Raw genomic sequence first — 8115 nt, forward strand, 5'->3', positions numbered from 1 at the left:
ATGAAACTAGAATAGAAGTATTATCTAAGATATCCCTAACTAATGATTTGCCGAAATAAAAAAAAAATTAAATAAACTGAATTTTGGATCGGTGATTTCTATTCCAAACCTCACCGATAGCTACCCTGCGCAGACACGCCACAGTCTGGGATGTCGTTAATTTCCCTCGTCTAATTAAACTAAGAAAAGAAATGAAAATACTTAAAGGGACTAGGGGTCGACATCCGGGTACGCGAAAATAAATTTCAATAACTAATTGTTTTGATTCTGTACCCAGTCAGAGCTGTCGCCTCCATGAACATTGTAAGCTAGCCTGAGTAGGTAACGTGAAGAAAAAAAAAATCTCACGGAGTGGTACATTCTATTTTTAAAACCGACCAGAAGATATGATTCACTACAGCCCTGTTGTCTAACTACTATTGTCTTTTCATAATTTATTATTCAATATGTCTAGTCAGCGATTATATGATGCTACCCATTCTATCAGATGGTATTACTATGGTTGACTACTATTATGACACATAAACTACAAAGTATTACCGTAGTCCGACTATATATCGCCCTCCGGTCCGCGTGATATTATGGTGCAGGGGTCAGAACCTGAGATGTTTGTAGTTACACGTATCTATTCAATATCTATATATCAACACGCGGCGAAGTATTCACTGGGCTACTATATATTTAACTATATGGGTGTCCTATATTCTATATTCATTTACTACAATATTCATATACTTATTAATATTCATATAATAGTCATATCATCTTTTTCATTTACTACGTCGCTATATTTCACAAACACCCTGTTTCCTCTATCTACGCCCAGCCTATATACACATTTCATCATAATACTTTAAAATCTATAATCACTACAAACATTTTCCCATTCCGATCACCGCACGACAACCTCACTCGAACCCAAGACTCTTTTACCACACACACAATACTATGTAATACTTGGTAGCTTTATTAAGAACGAAAGAAAAAAAAATCCTATGTATGTTCACTGAAAATAGAATTATCTGCGATAATGTCTAATGTTTATAAAATTCTGCATCAACAATGAAATTCTACAGCCACGAAGAAAAATGGACATTTAATATATTTTCAAAGCGAAGAACTAGCATCATATCGCCCGACTTCTGTTAAAAATTTACGTATTGTTTATTTATTTAAATATTTAGATTTCTAGACTATGCAGAATGTTGAAACTTTCAGAATATATTAATTTTAGGTCACTTGACCTAACTGTACATTCATATGGGCTGTGAATTATACCTTCTAGGTTTTATTTCGGAAAGAAAGGTCAATTTCATGAAAACTAAATCACTAAGCACCTCGACGGAAGAATGGCGGTTAGTACTGACTTTTGACACTAGGGCTAGCGACGATATAATGAACCCTTGAACAACTGAATGTGACCTTGTACACGGAATTATTATACTATATTACGTTCACTTAATGACGGAGTAATAAAAATTTATCGCATAGTAAATACTACACTGTCCAACACACTCTTTCATCACTTAATTATCACTATCACTGATACTACATTACAAATATACACATACTACTCGAACTACAAGACACATCATGCCACATTCATACTACACACTACATTAATACACGTTATACTAATAAATATACACAGAAATCATTCAGATTTTACCATGTTAAATCGGCTCTATGAAAGGTAACGAAAGGAAAGAAATGAACAGGGCCAACTGGCCCTTATATTTACCAAATCATATTCTTTACTCGACCTATTTAATCGATGCCCTGAGGGGACATATCGGAGTATTAGCTAGCAATAGGACCCCTGCCCTGAAGGGGCAGGAACCCGGAACAAACTGAATGTTCAACTCATCCCGCTGGAAGCCGTACTCCCAATTTGGGAGTCAGATAGGAGCCCTTACTGAAATTTACACGTGCATTGTGATTACTGGACTGACTACCACAAAATTAAATACCGCCATGTATGTAATTAAAAAAAAATCACTCACTAACTACATAAACAAATCTATAATGGATAGGTCTTGTAACCCTCAATTAGTAGGAAAATTGGGAGGTAGAAATATGATGGGAAACACTGATCTTCTGAACCGGTTTTGGGAAAAGAAAGACGGAAATCACACTACTGTTGAATCCTGTCCATAGCGATCCGCAGATGAAAACATGGCGTCACTGTTGCACTTACTATTTCAGCTTTTTTAGTCCAGTTTTGACTATGAAATTTAATAGTTTTTTGGCTCCTAGAGACTTCCAACGATTTTAGGTTAAAAAACTCCCAAATATTACCTTGTTTGCAGTTTTTCTCACTCCGTTGCGACCTTTTAAGCTCGACGATCGAAATCTGGCTGTTGTCAGTAAGATTTTCCGGCTTGGAATTTAATAATTGCGCCCTAATATCATAGCGTGGGTTTATCATCCAATCAAAACTAAGCATTTTGGCGGTGGGGCTTTGAAACGAATAAAATTTGGTAAAAACTGGATTAAACTAGATTTTAGAAGGACCTAGGTATCTAAAAGAGAGGTGAAGGGTGGTCCTGAAAATTCTGTCGAATTTTAGATTGGTTATTTGATCTGGAAAGTTTCGTCCAATAGTGGATCTATATTTTCGGATAGCACTGACACCGTAAGAATTGTAATAATCCATTTACATATACATATGCAAGACTTATAACTAATTTAAAATATAAATAAAGATATTGATTCCCAAAACTATCATTCCCAATGAATTTTTTACAGTTTTTCCATGTTAATTTGAAATAGAATAACAAATAAAATTACGAATTATATGAACAGCCAGAAATTTTTTGTTAAACATCAAGTACAGTCGGTGCAAAAAATTTCGGGCACCCTCCTATTAAAAACATAATTTCATTAGACTGTAATGGCACATTACAGCAGGAATTGAAAAAAAAGAAAGCATGGAATGTATATTTTCAAAAAGTCATACTTGCTAAGTAACTTAGGATCTGGTAATGGGGAAGATGAGACGATAGTGAGTGAGAAGAATTTGTGATGAATCTCTACACCGACTCACAAAAATTCTCGATCAATGCTGTCTGTTTTGATATGGTCGGTCACAAAAACCCAGATCAACTTCCACCAACGAAGCATGCTCCGATGCTCCATATCAAGCGAGCACATCTCCAAACATATATTCGGCGGCACGCCAGCGACTCGAATATTGACTTCCTTCAACCCAAACATTTTGGTTGGCAAACTACAAATCGAAAATTGGTGCCCAAATGGACCACTTAGGAATCTATGCCTAAAAGTTGCCCGAATTTAAGGTCTTGCACATGTAAACATATGTGGGACACAAACAATTGCAAGTGTGTGCAGGTTTTAGTAGAGTATATTAGAACCTGTAGCTGAAATAGTAACAAGTGTTTTAACTTACTTATAAACACTTATTTACGTACCAGAAAATGATTCATCAGATGAGGATTCAAAAGACTAAAGAAGTTTCTAATTTTGCAAATATTTTGCGCAAATTTGATATGATAATGCAGAATATTAATATAGTTCTGCTTGTTTCAAGTAATTAGTAAGAATTTAATGAATTTCGATGTAAAATTTTCTGTCACCCTATATCACCTTGCATATCGCCTGTAAATGGTGTCTGCCCTCTCTTAAAACATCTTTACATATGTTCTTACATTATTTATATTTTCTGCTTTTCTATTATGATAAGATAAACATTTTTCTTAAAGAAATAAGGAATTATTTTCAACCACCGGTGGAAATAACACACACAAATAGAGTTGAAAAATCGGAATTATCCTGCATATCAACTGTAAATGGATTTTAATACTATAAAATACATCTCTACTTATCTCAAAATTTTGTGATCCTTAACACACGGTTGTACCAAGTGACCGGAGATCTAGAAATGATCATGACAGTGCAGGAGAACTCAAGGGAGAAGGGTGAGAACTGTTCTTCAATTATTGGGAAAAAATCAGCTTTTATCTCGGAAACAAAACCTTTATTAACTGGCGTGAGTTGAAATTCAGTAGTGCCATTCGGTGCATGAGAATTCGAATCAAAGCGCACTTGCCTTCAAACTTACTTCGCTGTACGGCTACTTCTGGAAATAAACCTAACATTACTGGTACCGTTGGAAAGGTAATTTAATGCTCTACAAATTTAATTAGGGATTTCTTTCTATATCTCAACTCATTATGGAGATACAGAGCAAAAAAGAAAATATTAAGGACAAAATATATAAATTTTTAATGTTTATGATAAATTTTCCGAAAAACTGTTGGGTCTATCCAAAGCATGAATAATCAAAATCGTAAAGCACACATTACAAATAAACCCGGAAAAAGAAATTCATTAATATCTTGATTAGTAGTTAGGAGATGTAGTCTCTTATTTGAAACGCTCATTTTTTAGCTTCAGTAGAGGGGGAGGGGTGTACTGGGGAACTTTCCGCTCGTATCAAGCGACCGGTGGTCTAGAAATGATCAGGATAGTAGTCTTGATTATTTAGGACAACCGGTTGCTTTTACTCTCTCGGGTTGAACGAAACCTAATAACCACGTGTTCTGCCTCCGACTAACAGTCTATCAGTCGATAGATAACATGAATCTAAACGAGATAACACGAGGACAAATTCTCAGGTGTATTTTTCGACGAAATTCAAAAACGCGAACTTTTGTGACCCTAAAATGTATGTCGTTCGTTGCCAGATAGTTTTTATTGTAGGAAGCACGGTGGCTCAGTGGTAGAATGCTTACCTCTGGTGCGTGGGGTCCAAGTAAGTTAGTGGTAGACAACATCGTGTTCATGTGTTTTCTTGGGGTGCTCTCGTTTCCTCCTACTTTCTCATTCCACAAATTCTTCCATAATAATTTACTTGGTCTATTCATCGTCTTCCTGATCATAAAGGGCATAATCGAGGGACGTTAAACTGAAATATTTCATTTCGTTTCATTTTAGATTTTGTTTTGCTGGGATATGCGCTATTCTTTGCCTGTCTAACGCTAATAGATGTCGCTAATTGCTCTATCACTTGCATGTAAATGAAGTCCTTGAAAATTTGCTTAAAAATGGTAAGAAGTTTGGAATAGTTCGAGCGTAGGCTCAATAAATAAATACATTTATTAAATGTGAACAGTTAGAGCTGTCTAACCGCTTACACACACCCTTTCTCCTGGATTTCTTACGCACCATTCAATCTCACAGTACTTCCGTCAATCGATCCTTTCATACATAATTATCAATTCCTTCGAATATGTTTCATCAAGACTCTTAAAGAGATGCTTCAATGTCTCTGAAATTCACCTATAGACATTTAAGCTGAGAATTAGCTAGGATCTTTCAACCATTTACGTTTCTGATAATCTACTAGGATATGCTTAGCTAGTCACAGTTTGACTTTGACCAAATTTATTGACTTACTATACAATTTTACATACATTACAATATTTAAAAAATAAAAAGTAGCATGTCACATGTAAACCACGGGAAGAAGTTTTGTTTGTGTGGTGCAATATTTTCTCAATAATATTAACGCTGGAAGTGGTCAGGTTTCAGTAGAGAGATTAGAGTGGAAATGGTATCATTCTGATGTTTAAGGTGGATCACTAGGTGTCCTCGGTCCTATGCTAAACGTTGCTTAAATAGTGCGACGTTGCCAGATTGTGTCGAGTGTTTACTGATGCTAAATAATAAAGGAAGTAATTATAGGATTCTGCTTGGATACTTACTGGAGAAATTAGTTTTCGATTCTTACCGCAATTCACAGCTGTTTCGCTTCTCAAACTGCAACCTTTGGAATCCAGAAATTTTCTTATTGTGACTACCACAGTACATGTACATATTTGACAACAACGAATTATGGTGTTCTGCGCAAGTTTCTTCTCAAAATCTATTTCCTTACACGCAAATTAATATTTAAATAAAATGTGAAATATAACACAAAAATGGCCATACAATATATCTATTTCGTAATAAGATCGTTACTTTAAAATACTTTACACATACAAATAAACATTTCATAAAATTGAGCACTTCTAGTAAGATCTAACAGCAAGTGCTATCTTGTGTGCTCATTGTAAAACGAATCAAATAGTTTCTATATTTGTTATCTTTCTCAATATCAGGAGAAACAACCAAATAAATCAGTATCTTGTGTTGTAGCTGAAACATAATTGAGCTGAGCGAAGCGAAGCTCTTATACTCGGGTTAGCCGTTTGGTTGTCCGCGAACTCCTCCTAGACCGTTTGGCCGATCTCAACCAAACTTAGCACGCTGATAGAGTATGTCGTGCTGAGTGACAACATAGGTCGAAATCAAAAATCCGATGTACCTTCGAGGAATAATCACTGAAAAACGCTTACTCCTAGACCGTTTGGCCGATCTCAACCAAACTTAGCACGCTGATAGAGTATGTCGTGCTGAGTGACAACATAGGTCGAAATAAAAGATCCAATGTACCATCGAGGAATAATCACCGAAAAACACTTACTTCTAGACCGTTTGGCCGATCTCAACCAAACTTAGCACGCTGATAGAGTATGTCGTGCTGAGTGACAACATAGGTCGAAATCAAAAATCCGATGTACCATCGAGGAATAATCACCGAAAAACGCTTCCTGATTACGTAGTTTAAGCTCGCTCAGCTCATTTCATTGCAATCGGGTATATACATTGCATTCCTAGTTCTATCTTATAGTACAATATTTATAATATATAACGATTAATTACGCAGTAATTAAGGCAATGAGTTCAAATATGTATTGACTTCCGGGTGGTGATCCACCTTAATTGATTGGACGACACTATTTCTTGCTAACAGTTATCGCTTTTACTCTATAGAGATCAAGGATAAAACCGATCCAAGAGAGATGATATAGTACGTATTCTGAGTACACTAAATCGATTAAATAGAAACTTCTCGCTATCTTAAATGTAGATCGATATTGAAAAACCGAAAATTATACTGGATTTTTATCACTTTTGGTTTTAGTAGAGAGTTAAAGATGGAGGTAACATGCATTCTTAGGACGCTTAACCGTTTGCAGTAAATAGCTTCTCATTATCTATTGCCTTTTTGCTCTATAGTGATTTGCCGTGGAAACCGAAAATGGTTTATTTCTACCACTTCGTTTTAAATCCCTAAATTTTGATCCTCTAGTTCGGGGCTGTCCAAACAGTCGATTGCCGCTGAGCAATGGTCAGAATGTGAAACTTATACGAAAAGGTGGTATTTTCTGAAAAGAAATATTGCACACCAATTGTCACTTTTTTAAAAGTAAAGTTTCAATTGATATAAAATTATTTCCAATAAAAGAACGAAAACATACCATTTCCATGAAGAATGAGAACAGAATTGCTTCTTTGTTCCGTATATCAAAGGGGTTTGTTGTGCAACGCTGTGTTGCTCAGATAAGGAAAGATAATCATTTTACAAAAGAAGATATATATATATATATAAATATGACACCAACTTCCCGTCTAAAAGTGAATTAGTGGAAATTAAAGTTTGATATCAAAATTGATGTGGAGATTCATCAAGTAGCTCTTGAGATTTTCTTTTCTCCCGGATGGACGGACAGACACAGTCAAGGTAAATATATAAAGGAATTTTGGTAAACCAAACTCCTCAATAAAGGAGTTTCTGTAAACCAAAGTCCTTAATAAAGGAGTTTTTTGTAAACCAAAGTTCATAATAAAGGAGTTTTTATAAACTAAAGTCCTTAATAAAGGAGTTTTCGTAACACAAACTCCTCACTAAAGCACTTCCTGTAAACCAAACTCCTCAATAAAGGATTTTCTGTAAAACAAACTCCTCAATAAAAAAAGTTTTTGTAAACCAAACTCCTCAATAAAGAGGTTTTTGTAAACCAAGCTCCTCAATAAAAATTTTTTGTAAACAAACTCCTTAATAAAAGAGATTTTGTAAACCAAATTCCTTAATAAAGGAATTTTGGTAAACCAACTCCTTAATAAATGAGTGTTCGTAAATCAAACTCCTTAATAAAGAAGCTTTTGTAAACCGAACTCCTAAATAATGAAGTTTTTGTAACACAAACTCCCCACTAAAGCACTTCCTGTAAACCAAGCTCCTCAATAAAGGATTTTCTGTAAAACAAA

Source organism: Thermobia domestica, chromosome 2 (assembly GCF_964235325.1).
Source record: "Thermobia domestica chromosome 2, izTheDome1.hap1.1, whole genome shotgun sequence".
NCBI lineage: Eukaryota > Metazoa > Arthropoda > Insecta > Zygentoma > Lepismatidae > Thermobia > Thermobia domestica.